Raw genomic sequence first — 15,615 nt, forward strand, 5'->3', positions numbered from 1 at the left:
TTTCTTTTTCTAAGCTATCAATTTCTTTTCCTTTCTCCTCACTGAATCAGATGTGGATTTCATGTTCCTTTGTGCTCCTCTGTGTGCAGAAAATATTTATACCCATGTAGTGTTAAATTAGTCCCATTAAAAGAGTGGACCAAAATACAGCAATACAGTTTTGCCCCCTGTATTTGGGGGCAAAAAGTCTCTATACAGTTCAGAATAGAAACAGGACTTGTCTATATGTTAGACCTTGTTATTTCTTTTTCCTATTCTTCCTTGTTACACTCTGGTCAGAAAAAAACATACTGAAAGGCTGAAGGCCACTAAGACTCAGTCACAAGCCACATTCTTCTTTCTGTGTATGTATGCATTTTGTGGTGTATAATTAAAACAAATGATTATATTTTTTTCAAACAGAAGCTAATCTATGTAGCAGTGTAACACTGACCCATCAGATAAATCTTGTGTTCTGAGGTTATAAGGGGATAAGATGTTGGTGTGCTTAAAACAAAGACGCATTTTATCATTGCATGCTCTTGCACAAATGCCAGTAACCACAATTGAAAACTCCTTGCTTGGATGATGTAGTAACACTGATCTGATTGTGCTATTCTAATATTTTCTCCTTACAGATGTCAATCAGTCTTCTGTTTTCTGTGGCTTTTCTTCAGGAGAACTTGACTCCTTGCTAAGCCAGTGTCGCCATCCTTGTAGTAATGATCTCCTAAAGACATTTATGGCTTGACTCACTTGCCCTTTGAGACACCCGTGACTGGACCAGGGTATAGCTGCTGGACCCAGGAATGGAATTGAATCCTGTTTTCATTACAGTTTCTAAACTTTTTCTTAATTTACAAAACCAAAGAAACATAACTGATGCTCAAAGAAGATTAGATATTAGGGTTATATATATATATCTACATAAAAAAATATGTGTATATGTGTTTGTGAATCATAGAATGGTTTGGATTGGAAGGGACCTTAAAGACCATCTGTTTCCAACCCCCCTCCCATGGGCAGGGACACCTTCCACTAGACCAGGTTGCTCAAAGCCCATCCAACCTGGCCTTGAACACTGCCAGGGATGGGGCATCCACAATCTCTCTGGGCAACCTGTTCCAGTGCCTCACAACCCTCACAGTGAAGAATTTTATTATTATAAAAGTAATAAATCTATACTTAAATATGTATGGGGTGTAAGTTCTACTGCACTGGAATAATTTTAGCCCTAATCTGAACTCCACTGAAGGCAATAAACTACATTTCCCTAATAAAGAAGAAAATACAGAACTATTCAGAAGACAAAGTGGAATTAGTATCCTGTTGCTGTGACTAGCTACTAAAGCAAGTCATTCTGACATATATATTGCATAGAGTATTAATAAACTTCATTCTACTTCACTCTACTCTTTTTCCAAGATATTGTGCAATGGAAATGGCATGTGAAGGCAGCATTTGGATACTTTCTGTCTGGAAGAAGTGTATGGTACGTTTACTGATGTGTGAAAGAAAGAAGTCTCAGACTCAAGCCTGATTCCAGTCCCACACCAATTTTGCAGCTACAAAGAAGGACTCTTGACCCAGCTTAAGCTGAGGTGAGAAGGCTATTCTAGGTGCTGGGTGTCTCTCACATGCCAGGAAGGTTTGATCTGAAGTAAACAAAACCAACTTAACTTCCATGGGCTTTGGGAAAGGTCCTAAATAGGAAGCCCTTAATCTGTCTTTGCTAAAATACACATTGTGGCCGTGGCAGACTGCAGTTATCACTAAAGTTTCCATGTATATGTACTGCAGAACAGGGCGAGAGTAGCAAGAAGAGAAAAAAGCAAAAGCACAAAGCTGAAGTGCAGGTTTTGGTTGGCTTGGCAGTAAAATTCATCAGACTCTGAGGACTCCTGTGTAGTGTACCTCACTCCAGTGGGATATGTTCAGTGTGTCTTCATCTGGTTTATCAGCAGTGTGTGTGTATATATAATTTCATCGCATACTTCACCATTGTGGTGTATGTTTAGGTGCCTGCAGTGAAAATTTCACATAAACTGTAAATGCTTCTTTGCTGCTATCACTTTGCTAGAAAGTGTTGCATTTCATTTTCTATAATGCCACTAGCAGAGGATCACTCAAACTGCCCCCAAACTGCTAAGAAATAAGTGAACAGGGGAAATGAGAGGAACCAAATGTGATGTTGTGAGGCAGGAAGAGAAGGAGTCAGGGAAACACCTGGCTTGTAGGAGGGGCTTCTGTTTTTACTGGATTTTACATGGTAGAGAGGGGAGGGAGGAATAATTTTACACAAGAAGACAAAGAAGTGACAGAGCTTTATCTGGATATGAAGGAAGAAAGGCAGAGAAGCTTAAAGCACAGACAATATCTAAATATGAAAATTTGATTTTGAATAGCTAAAGAAAATGTGGTTTTTTTGTTGTTGTTGTTGTTCCAAAGTGTCTGAAACAGTTTTCTTCTTTGTTTTATCTTATTCTAAATGGAGGGGGTTGTCTTTAAAATTTGAATCAGATATCTTTATAACCTTTCAACCGTGAAAAGAAGCATTTCACACTAAATGGAAAAATATGCTATAAAAAAAGCATTTTCCATGAAAACTTTTTATCCAACATATTTGGATTTGTTGTCTTTAAAATGGGATCAAAACTAGAAGCCAAAGTAAAAGGAAGAATTGTTGACTATGACAGAAAAGTCAGTGGACGGAGAAATTTGGAAAGATAGGTGAAATTTTGCACAGCAAGACAACACTATTGAAAATTGTGGTGTTACTTGGACGTAGCTGAAGTCTGAGTTTGTGTTTATGACTATAAATACAATGTCTGTGGCACAAAATGATTGCTTGTTATACTCTCAGAGAGACAACAATAAAAAAATCTTATTTTTTCATACTGGAGAAACAATAGGAAATGAAGTCAGGACCAAATGGTTCCTTAAAGGGCAGTTGCAAAGCGACCACCCACTTTCATGAGATCAGGCTTTGGCTCATGATGCTGCACTTCAACACACTGAATTTAAACTAATGCTGGGACATGAAGGAGGAGACGTAGGAAACAAGGACACAGATATGGCACTGGGCCAAACTGGAAGGAGTGGGGTTTGAATGGCAGAGCCAAAAGAGGCAAAGCATGGCCACAGGACCTGTAATCTCTGTACTAAAATATACTTCTGGTGAGCTGTATGTACAGATCTATAATGAGGAACTTAAAGGAAACAAGTGCCCGCTTCTGTTGCATTTTGCTCGCCCCATGGTGCCTGGCTGCTTTGGGATCCTGTGAAAAGTTTTTCTTTGTTTTGAAGTCCATGAGCTTTCATAATGCTTTGTGCAATGTTTTAATTTTGATTATACATAAAGTGTCTACATAAAGTATCAACTACTTTCAGTTCAAAATCTGTAAGAAAAATGAATAAGGGGAGAAAAGGAACTCCAGGGAGTACAGACTGTATCTAGAAAAGCACTCATAAAGTTGAAACCAGGGAAATTTCTTAACCCATCTCAAAATCACCAGGTTCCTTGGAAAGTACTCTGTTTTGACTTGACTGGTGGCCTGATGACTTTGGCAATCTTTTGCCTATGAAGAGAAGATGATGTCAGGGTGGCTTGATACACTCCAGCTCTCTCCATAGTCCTAATCACCCTGGCTGCTATATTTAGATGCCAGCCTGTGCAGGTGTCCTTCCAAAGGTGTAATATATGCATCCTGAGCTTTGCTGTAGTTTCTTCATCACCATGTAGTGAACTTGGCCTAGATGTTTCTTGTCTGACAGACTGTGCTATGAAGAGATGACAAAGTCAGTCAGGGAGCTGAGAGTTATTAAAATCAGGATGATAATTTCAATCAAACTATAGTGCTGGAGTACCTTTGAGTACTGCATGGATTTTCAGTAGTAATTGCTACATGAATATTTTACGTAAGAGAATTCTGAACATTTAAAGGAGAATTTACCTAGCCTGAAATCATTGCAAAATTGTAGATTATGGAGTCAACTAGTATAAGTGTAATTTTTTAAGTGGCAGAATATACTTCAGGAATTTCACTTTAGCTGAAAATGGAATCAAAGTAGAACAGCACCCTTACCCAGAAGTGAGAGATAGTCTCTCAAAGTAGGATTAAAATCTCCATTTGACTTCTATTGACTGCCATTTTAGTGACACAAAATTTTAAAACTAAATTATTTTGAATGGGAAAATAGAAATGTTGTAAAGAAATTATTTTCAAATTCCCTAAATCTGAATATCTACATACCATGCTTGGAAAATCAGGTTAAATATCCCGTATCACTTATCACTGTTCAAAAGTAGACATAATTTCCAACATAGAGCTGAAATGATGTGAATATCTTCTAAATTCACAACATCAGTAATTCCCAAAGTAAATCTGTGACTGATAAGACTCATTGCACTCAAGATTTCAAATTGATTTTCAGCTCACAATATCTGGCTAAAAATCTTCCAGTAGTTACAGCAAGTTTCAAAATTTTCTGCAGTTTCAAAATGTATCATAATTCAACTAAAATTTACTGTTAACATTTTTCTTCAGGCATTTTAGGCAATCATTGTTCCTCTTGTCTTCAGTCCTTCTGAGCTCAAGACCTTCCTCTGCTTTCTAAAGCGGTGTACCTTGTCTCTACTGTTATTTTATTGTATTTTGTTTTGTGTTATGTTGTATTTTATTTTCCCAGTTAAGACAGATTTGGAGAAGAAGGCTTTATGTGCAAGCAATTATTATTTTGCTGTCATTCGCACCATCTCAACCTAACAGCTATTACTATTGACTTGTTTTATCAGGAGTAACTCTTTGGAGTGACAAGAATTGAGTCAGACAATGGGACTCATTTCCAAAACAACTTCATAGATACCTGGGCCAAAAAGCATGGCATTGAATGGGTATATCACATTCCCTATCATGCACCAGCCTCCAGGAAAATTGAATGATACAATGGACTGTTAAAGACTACATTGAGAGCAATCAGTGATTGGACCTCCAAACATTGGAATACATATTTAGCAAAACCCACTTGGTTAGTTAACAGCAGAGGATCTGCCAATCAGGCTGGACCTGCTGAATCAAAACTTTTGCATACTGTAGGAGGAGATAAAGTCCTTGTAGTGCACATAAAAAATATGCTATGGAAAACAGTCTGGGTTATTCCTGCCTCAGGCAAAGGCATACCCATTCATGGGGACTGCTTTTGCTCAAGGTGCACTTGGTGGGTGATGTGGGAGGATGGGGAGGTCCGATGGCTACCTCAAAGGGATTTGATTTGGGGTGAGAATAGCATGAATTAAATTGTATGATGTTAATTACTATGTCATCACTTCTATGGTGTCTATATGCCATATCAAGGGCATTATAGTATTGGAAAGCGTGGGACATAGGCATGGCATAAATGGTATAGAATAAGGGATGGATACTGTCCTGGTTTCAGCTGGGATAGAGTTGATTTTTGTCCTAGTAGCTAGTATAGTGTTATGTTTTGGATTTAGGATGAGAATAATGTTGATAACACTGATGTTTTTAGTTGTTGCTGAGTAGTGTTTATACTATATCAAGGACTTTTCAGCTTCTTGTGCCCAGCCAGCAAGAAGGCTGGAAGGGCACAAGAAGTTGGGAGGGGACACAGCGAGGGCAGCTGACCCAAACTGGCCAGAGGAGTATTCCATACTATATGACATCATGCCCAGTATATAAACTGGAGGGGAAGGCTGGCCAGGGGCTGATCGCTGGTCAGGGACTGGCTGGGCATCAGTCAGTGGGTGGTGAGCAATTGTTGCATCACTTGTCTTTTCTTGGGTTTTATTTCTCTCTTTTTTTGTTATATTCCTTTTCATTACTACTACTACTACTATTATTATTAGTATCATTATTATTAATTTTAGTTATTAAACTGTTCTTATCTCAACCCACAAGTTTTTTCTTTTTTTTCCTGACTGACCTCCCCATCCCACTGGCAGGAGGGAGTGGATTGAGCGAGTGGCTGTGTGGTACTTAGTTGCTGGCTGGGGTTAAACCATGACAGCAGTTCAGCACTAACGATAAGAATAATCTGTGCCCATGCAGCTCTGCTGAAATCAGTAGTGTTTCAGGGTTGCTGAGATGAAGCTCAGGACCCAGGTAATTTTAATTCCCATGACAGACATCTGGAACAAACCAATGACTGTCAATACTGGGACACAGATGATAATAAAAATCCTATTTTTCTTATTTGTATTTTACAAACATTAAGAAATGAGGTTTGATCCCATCACTGGTATTAAATAAAGGTTTAAAGAAGGAATACGTACTAAAAAATTAATGATGACTTTCCTACTTACACTCAAAGACAGCAAAAAAAGTTCATCTAATCTGCAGTACATTTTCTATATCAAGATAGACTATGTAACGTAACTTCAGGATTTAAGATTAAAAAAAAGAAATAATAAAACTAGCAATACAGTCCCCCCCCAGGGACCCTCCACTGTGCGCCCTTGCTCGCTGTCCCCACAGCTGCATCTCAGCCCGTGCCTGGGCTGCGTTGCACCCATGCCGTGCCCAGCCTCCCACCTCAGTGGCTCCACCGCTCAGGGCTGTGGTGGTGCCTGGTGATGGCCAGGCTGTGGCTGAGCCCATCCTGTCCTGGCTCACCTTGCTGAGCGCTGCGGGATGGGGCCTGACTGGGGAGGGAGGACCTGGCACCACTGCTGCTCACTGCTGCTCTTCTGTATGACATCACTTTACCTGCGTTTTGAGAACTGACTTGTGTGACCACATCAGGGACTGGCAAGTATAATTTGTTTAGCATGATTGCCAACCATCAAGTTCCAGTCAATGGAAAACTTGGGGAATGATTAATTTGGGTAGTACCTGGTATTAGGTGTCAGTAATGCAGTGGTTTGTTCCCTTTCTAAAGGATTTTTTTTCCTTTCCAGATAGTCAAACCCGCAGTGGCCCAAACTGCATCCAGCCATGTGGCACAGAGCGTCCCTAATGTTACCAATCAGCATCATTGGCACATGTGTTAAAATACTTATTTTGGGTAAGAACGACAATCAGAGAAGAAGATGAGGAAGGGTCAGAAGTCCATTTCACTGTATTTTGGTTTGGGATCATTTTACCTTCTTTGGTGCATCTGGGACAAATTCAGATAGAGTTCCTCTTCAAAGGCATTACACATGCTTATATTGGGTCTGAATTTGGCCTAGTTGGCACCAGGCATTTTCTTGGCACTATCAGTAGACAGCAATTCTGGGAATCTAATTACAGTAGCAGGATGTCAGAGCTCCCAAAACTGAAACAGCATCTTTCAGGGCAATAATACTAGTCCAAAGTCCCATTTATCCATATAATTCATGTATGAAGGAACAGCTTTATCTATAAGGATGTGTTTATCATTCTTGCAAAATGTTTCAAAAAAGGCCTGACCCCCAAAAGATCAGGGTCTTACCCGGATAAACTAATCTCACACTGTCAAAACCTTTGAGTTCTACAGAGGATGTTCTTCAGAGGAGACGAATCCTACCCAGAATGGGCTTATTTCTCCCACAGGCTAGAAAAGGGGACTAGATATCTAACTCAAAAGTAGGTATCTAGATACACTGTGGGTTTTACACTGAGGTGTTCAGAGTGCTTTTTTTCCTGCAGATGATACTCAAAACCCAACTGGCCATGGTCCTGGGCAACCTGCTCTGGCTGATCCTGCTTGAGCAGGGGGGTTGGACTAGGTGATCTCAAGATCAGCCTCAGCCATTCTGTGATTCTGTGATACGAGGCTTTTACTGTGTAGTAGTGGTAAACTTCATCCCAGAGACATAACAAAAGGCCAGTGACTCTCCGTCATAGGATTAACTATTGGAAGAGTTTTCTGTTGATTCACCGATGAAGGTAAATTTTGGAAAAAACGCAGCAGTTAAATTTAGTCAGCATTTCAGTACTTTTGAAACTTGCCGGATTCATGGTAATCAAGTCTTTCTACATTAAGCAGACAGCATGAGAAGAGTTGCTAACACTCTTCTAGCGTGTGCCAGCTCTGTTCTGAGTAGAAAGACCCCTCTAGGAAGTGCTCAGTGTTCTGTCTGTTAAGGCAGCAGCTCTGATGGTAGTCGGAGATGACAAATGTCTGCCTCTTAGGAACAGGCCACGGACTGCAGCTGGACTGTTAAAAAGCCATCTGGGACTGAAAGCTTTCAGGGTAATTTCTAGGCCCTGTTGGAGCAAGTGACAAAATCCCCATGGGGTTCAGTAGATCTGGGATGTCCTCCTCAGCCATCATCAAGCCGTTTGTAATGTAACTGTAACTGGAAGCTACAGAGATGCCCTATGGGACAGAAGAGGTCGTAATGTCTTCTGACCAGAGAACACTGATGCGTTGAGCCAGAAGCTTTGGGAGGAAAAATAGCAACTCTATTGAACAAGGACTTTCCCTTCTCTGCAGAGGGCCGCTAGAAAGTAACTTGACTAAATTACCCTGGAAATGGGAAAGTACTGGTTTCCTGTCCCAGTCCCCTAGAAATTAAAAACCGTCTTTCTTTGCTTTTTGAATAATATAAACAATGAAGTGATAGATAATGATTTGTATCCTAGGCTTTCTCCTCTTGCCTTGACTTTTCATTTGGGCAGTCACAAAGTCCCTCTGTTTTGACATGAACAGATTGTTTCTTTCTCTGTTCCTGTCTCTTTTGGTCTACTTTAAATATGTGTCTTCCTGAAAATAGAAGCCTTTGCTTGCACATTGACTGTGCTCTCTATATTTTGAATTGCTCCTCCTTTAGCTCTTACTAGAGCTATTGGAGATGCAATCAACATATCACAGTATTTCCTGTCATTTTTCTTGCAGAGCTAATCTGAAAATAGTTCTTTCCAACCATAATGTCTAGGACCTGCTACTGGATTATTTCCTCTCCCTTTATCACTTTGATAAACAAATGATAACAAGGGTAGGAACAGAAGGGTCCCGCAGGAAAATTAGCTTAAAAATTAGCCGTAGCACTCTCTGCTGACAGACTATGCAGAGACGCACCATCTGTGCAGAACTTCCTATGGCACATTGTATTTGGATAGAAATAAGAACTCTTAGAAAAGTGCTGGCATAATTGTCAGCACCAATTATATAAAACATGCTGAATTTCACTTCTCTGCAGGATAACTAAAATTGATAAACAAGTGTTTTTTCCTGTGTTTTTCATGTGTGTGTTAGCTACATTCAGCATTTGAAATAGATACTGCTATTCTTCAGCAGTACCTGCTAATTTAGCACAAATTGTCTCATTTAATTCTTTTTAGTCACCAGTTTTAAAATTGCATAAAAGAATAATTTATGAGAGCACTGACAGAAAGCTGTGTTAGATGGAGTCAGGGAGGATAATAAAGACTGTATCTATGGAAAAAAAAGGGCCATTCTGGGCAAAATTGCCAAACTTGACTCATTCTATGCACAAAAGGTTGGAAAAGATACGAAAATTCAAGTATGGAAAACAAAGAGAGGAAATGACTTTGCAGGACAGTAGCCAGTAAATTATTTAGTTCTTTGGAGGACTGAAATACAAAGCAGCTTTAGTTATGTGACTTGGAGAAGACTGGAGAAGACTGACGCTTAATTTTCAGACATAACTACCTAAACACATCAGATATACCTCAGGTTTTTTTTTGTTGTTGTTGTTGGTTTTTTTTAAGGTTTTCTGCTTTTTCCAGGTATCTATAAATCTTTGGATATTCAATTAAGACATATGATAGTACTGTGAAAAGATATGTTCTGATTAATATTCTGTTGCTTGCTTTCCTGTTCAGCTTTATATATGTTAATGCACTGAACAAAGGTCTTTTTGCATATGAGAGACAAGCAGTTACATGGAAAAGTGTGACTTACTTTTTTTTTTTCTCCCAGGATATGAAAGACAGTGACAGTAGCCTGACCATTAATGGGATGGAAAAGAAAAGAAGAAAGGCAAGAGTATTTTGGGACTCTCATGTTATCTCAAACTGAAATTCAGAGGGAAAAAGATAGTTTGAAGATTGGGTCCCTTAAAACATGAAAGAAGGCAAAAGAGGCCTTGTAAAGCCCATGACATTGTCTGACCCCGGGCAATACTCCATGTTTGCCGTGGAGATAAATTAATGGGGTTGATGGCAGGAGGCATATCTGGCATCTTCAGTTGGACATCTTGGGGCAGAAGCTCAGGGAGAAAGAACAAAACTGAATCTGAGGTGAGGCTTTAGTTGAGAAAGTGCAAAAGAAATCAAGAGAGAGCAGTCAGGTCCTTGGTTCATATATAGCCATGGTTTAGTTAGAATATTTTGCTGTTGCTGGCTGCTCTGGTTGCTTATCGCTGCATCCGCTGGTCTCCTAGAGCTGCAAAATAGGTCAGATTGCTCATGACACTATTCAACATAATTTGGGTCCAGAGATAATACCCCTCTTCTTCCTCCATGCCATTAGATATTTCAAAGCCTTGAAAGCATACTTTTATTTATCGTCTACGAGTGGGTAAAGATTGTATGCATGTATATATATACATGTGTATACACAGCCATTTCTTTCGGAAGCAGTTATCCCACTAGTGGTAGGTGCCTTTGTTCCTGAATAATATGTGTCTCTGTCTTGGAAAACGGACTGATTTCAGTTGGACATGAAAGGGAAGAGGCATTAAAAGCCTTCTGGATCGCAATGTCAATGTTTGAGTGCCTGGCTCTCTGAGTGGACTGCAAGGCATGGTCAGGTACCTAGGTGCCCCATACTTCTCCAGCTTAGGGAAATTTAGGTGTTTCCATTGACAGACCAAAACCTGAGAGTGGTGGGAGTAGATCTGCTTAGGAAGCCAACAGGAGACACTGAGCACTTGTGTCTGCAGTCCCTTCCATTTGCTTCAGCAAGTAAACCGGGGAGATGGGCAGGTACTGCTGGTCAGTCAGGATGCAAAGCCCAAAGCCACACCCTAGGCTAGGAGTCTCAACCAGCTAGTGAAAAGAAGTCAGCAGAACAATTATCTTTAAATGTGTGACTATGGAGTCAGCAAGGCTTGCAACTCTTTAGAGAGGTGCCTCCTGGCCAGAGGGGTGATCTGGTGAGTGGGGGCTCCCCAGCATGGGGGAGACCAGGTGTGCACCCAGCCTGACAGTGGATTTGCCCAAACCATGCTGCTGCGCAGAAGGGAACAAAAGAGCTGCTGACCCCTGGAGAGAAAGAGCTCTTCTGCTGTGGGAAGTGGGGAATGATGACTGAGCAGCAGTGCCAGTGACTTTTAAACCAAGGCGTTCCTGGAGAAAATACAGTGCCCTCCCTGCTTAACACAGAAACTGTTGGGGATGATGTTTTTCTGTCACAGGATGGGAATAACACCCTTGGAAGTCAACTGAATATTTTAGCAGAAAAATAAGGCCCAAGGCTATTATGGTCTTGATAAACCTTGCACCAGAGGGAGCAGGAGGAGAGACCCATTGTCTTAAATATTCTAGCACGGGATGGGAATAAATTCCATTGACCTTCAGGAGAGTAACTCCCATCCTGACACAGGAGAACTAGTTTTCTGGAAAAAACACACAGGTTTTATTGAAATACTACACTGGTGTCCAATGTCTTTCTAGAACAATGAAACACTTATGGTGACTTATTTATCAGTTACTGTCTTATATGGACTCTCTTACTTGAATTTCTACTTACTCACACTCTGTTAAGTGCAAGGAGTGATTCTAACTTGCACATAATGATACAATGATGCATGCCTTTTTTCCCTGACCACAAAAAGGATGAGTTGTATGGAATGGCAGGATGTTTGGAGAGAAAGAGTTTTGGACAAAACCCCTACTACTTCAGTTTGCAAGGAAGAGACATTTCATTAATCTGGGGGCACAGAAACACTGAGTATTTTTATGCTCTGCTTTATATTTGCTTCTGTTGTAGTTTCAGTTTGTTCCTGCAGGTTTTTATCTTTATTCTGTGTGATTTTTTAGTGAATTATGAATAAAAAGACAAATATCTATCTATCCCTCAGAAGGTCTGCTGCATTTTCCAAAACAAAGCAACAGGCTGAGTCAGAGGATGTGACATTTTCATTTATGCAAGTCAGGGTTCATTGACGCCACAGGTAATTACTAATTAGGTGTTTCCAAAGCAAAACATGGAACAATCTTCTAGTGTTGGGATTGGCACATAGAAAAGTATGATTGGGAGTTTACAAAAATGTAGAGGAAGTTCAGACATATTCTGGACCAAGAACGGGTTAGAATCTAAAAATATATGGTAAGAATTGAGTGGACTAAGAATGCTTATCCATAAACTTAGGAATATTTCTCTTCTAACCTGGCTTATCAGTCATATATCAGCATATCAGTCAGAGGATGTGAATAGGGTTCCACAATAATGTGTAGCAATCCAAGGATTTTTGCAGGGTAACTGAAAAGGTAAAATGGGTTGTGTACAAACCATGTAAACTGAAACAACATACATATAGATATATATATATATACACAATTTTTATAAGACATATGGCTATTGAAACACTTGATACTAGGAAGAACTTCTTTCAACAAGGTCTTTACTGCTCCATTCAACTGGGGATTTTGGAGGGGGACAAATTTTACTAATCTATAACTATGTAAGCTTGCCAGGCTCTGTATAAGCATCAGGAGCGAGTAGTAGTACTTAGTAAATGGGAGCTGTATCTGTCAGTGTCACTTTAACTTTCCTTTAGCTCTTGAAAAGTTTGCTAACAGGCTGTTGATTAATGTGATGTGCATTTACCCATGAGTGACTATTTCTAATCCTTGCAATAACTAATATTAACTACAGTACTGTTGACAAGGAGGGTGATTTACAAGCAGAGTGTGACGGTTTGGCTGAGCTTGGCATCAGGCTGTGGCAGTTGGAGAAAACTTGAATTTTGTTCTGCCCTGTGAAACTTTTGGTCTTAGGCTTGGTTGGACATCGGCTTATTTCCTAAAATAAAATTGCCAGCTGTGAGGCTGCACCTTTACTGGCAGTGGCAGACTGGCACCCGGAGAGGAGACCAGCTCAGGGGTGTGCTGGGCAGGAGGGTGGCTCCTTCACTCTCCTCTGCCTGGGGCTGTCCTGGGAGTGGGGAAGGACTGTCTCCTTGTTGCTGGAGAGGTTCCCACAGCAAAGGGCCTCCTCTTTTCACTTATACCAGGCTAGCAGTTGCTGAGCCCATCGGAAGTGACAGAGAACATCTGACTCTTCCAGTGAATCTTGCTTCATGAGGGGATCATTAGATCCTTCAATAAAAGAACTATAGACCTGAAGGGCTCTTCTGTTCCTCTCAACCACCAGGCTTTCCTGGGCACAATCCATAGGGGAATATAGCTTCAGGATGAATTCAGAGCAGCATGCTATTCTCATGTTCACTGTAATTTTCCAATACACTGGCTGCTGAGACAATTTGTTTTGGGAAGCTGGGGCTCATTTAGAACTGGGAGAGAATATGTGAAAGAGCAACCTCCTTGGCATTCTTCACCAGGCTGTGTCCATCTGCAGGTGACTGAATACCACTCGCTTCTACAACCATGACTTTTGTAGGTATTGGATAAACAAGTAGGTGAATCAGTTCTCATTTTGCTGTGTTATAGCTCCCAGTTCTCTTCCGATTTCCCTGGCCAAGACACAACCTCCCCCCTAAGTCAGTGGTGAGTGCCACTGGGTGTACTCCGGCTTCCTGCCAGCTGCCTGATCTGCAGCATGTATACATCAGCCCAGCCAGGCCCTTCAGTCTAATGGTGATGATTCATCTCAGTTAAGGAGCTGGTTCATCTTTTTTCAATTATTTCTTGCTTCCCACATTTTCAATTAATTTTAATTGAGTTTTCCCTGAGGTCACTGGCTCTGTGTTGGCTTCCTGCTATTCTCATTAACACTGCATTTGCCCAGGCTGAGAAATTCAGCTCTCACACATATTCAGTTCAAACTCGGTATAAGACTTTGTTATTTGAGTTAACCTGCTTACTAAAACCTCCTGTTACCTGAATGGTAATAGGACTCTTTTCTCCTTCTTTATCTCCCTCTTGTTTTTTAATTGGCATGTCACATGTATTTAGCATAGGTCACAAACATAATACATCTTGGCCAGAGTCCAAGTGATAGCACAGCACTAATTTAAATTGGTGTGCTGTTATTTCCAGCTGGTGAACATATATATCGAGGATGACTGTTTCTTATCTCTCCTTGTGAAGTCTCTGACAGCTTTCAGTCTCCTTGGAGGCAGGATACTGTTTCAGTACGATCCAATTTGATATTGCTGTGTTTCCAAGATGCTTACAGAGCCATGCTGGTGATCCCATGGGAGGACAGCAGCTCCTTATAATCCTGTTTAACACTTTGCTATCATTCATATCCAGTTATGTCACATCATTAACTTTAGACCACCACCATAAGGGCACTTTGTGTAGCTGCTGACTGAGTAAAAAGGCTATTCCCTGCTTCTGCCACTGATGCACTAAACAAAATCCTCCACTGTTCTCTACATCCACCTTTCATAAGCATGAAGATGAAATTATTAGCTTGGCACCTGCTGAGGTGCAACAGAAGGGCAGGTAGAATGACTAAGCTATGTATATCATATCTGTAAGTTGTTCAACTAGACCAGAGGCAGGTGGTGTAAAATAATACTTCTGCAATGAGTGAATCATAGTTCTGTATAGCATTAATTCAGGGTTTTGACTAAAGAAAATAGAGGGTGATGATTTAATTGATTTATATGGCCACAACATAATTGTTACTAATTTGTGATTTCCTACACTAATTAGTTTCATTCAAAATGTACCAAACCCCTAAGATTTTCTCCTTGAGGCAGATATAGATATATATACTGTCTAGCCACTCCTCTATGTGTGTGAACTGTTCTAAATTTCATGGATGTGGCACTGTCTATCTGATCTATAGCTGCATGACAACTAGATTAATTCAGTTGAATCACCATAATAAAGCAATGTTTTTATAAAACTTAACCAAGAACAATATGAGATGAAACAGATGGAAATAAACTGTATTTTTATAGATCATACCTTTCTTTCTTGCCAATAAAGAAAAGTAATTAAAGAAAACGTATTAAGTTCTTGAGAAAGGCTTACAATATTTGAACAAAGTCTGCTGGAAGCATAAAATTTTACATTATTCAATATATATCCATTATACTGAAATACAACCCTAAAGAAAAGCATGTATATGAAACAGAGAAGTAATGTGGCAACAACTAATAGGTGATAAATTAATTTACTATTCTCTGTTTGTTAAGATAATGATAATATAATAACATTTGTTTTGATATATAGGACTATTTAGTGTTTTTTCCAAAAGGGACCAGCCATTAGCAATGTGAGAAATTACTAATTCCAGATGAAGAAGAGAAGTTTCATAAGAAATTTGTTGTCCGGTTCATCTCATTGAATTTCTGAATCATTATCTCATCTTTTGTTGTTGTTGTTGTTGTTGTAATATTTGAGGTCTTGCATTACAGATGGCTGTCTTAGAGGCTACTTCATCGGACAATTTCCGGTGTGATATAGCAATACATGATACCTAAAAGCCAGGCAGTGCACTTCAACTAGTAGGTAAGTTTGTGTGTAGAAAACACACCAAGTATATGTCCTGATTTCAGCTGCGATGATAGAGCAAATTTCCTCCAAGTAGCTGCTACTGTGCAGTGTT

The sequence above is a fragment of the Haliaeetus albicilla genome, chromosome 6 (assembly GCF_947461875.1).
Source record: "Haliaeetus albicilla chromosome 6, bHalAlb1.1, whole genome shotgun sequence".
NCBI lineage: Eukaryota > Metazoa > Chordata > Aves > Accipitriformes > Accipitridae > Haliaeetus > Haliaeetus albicilla.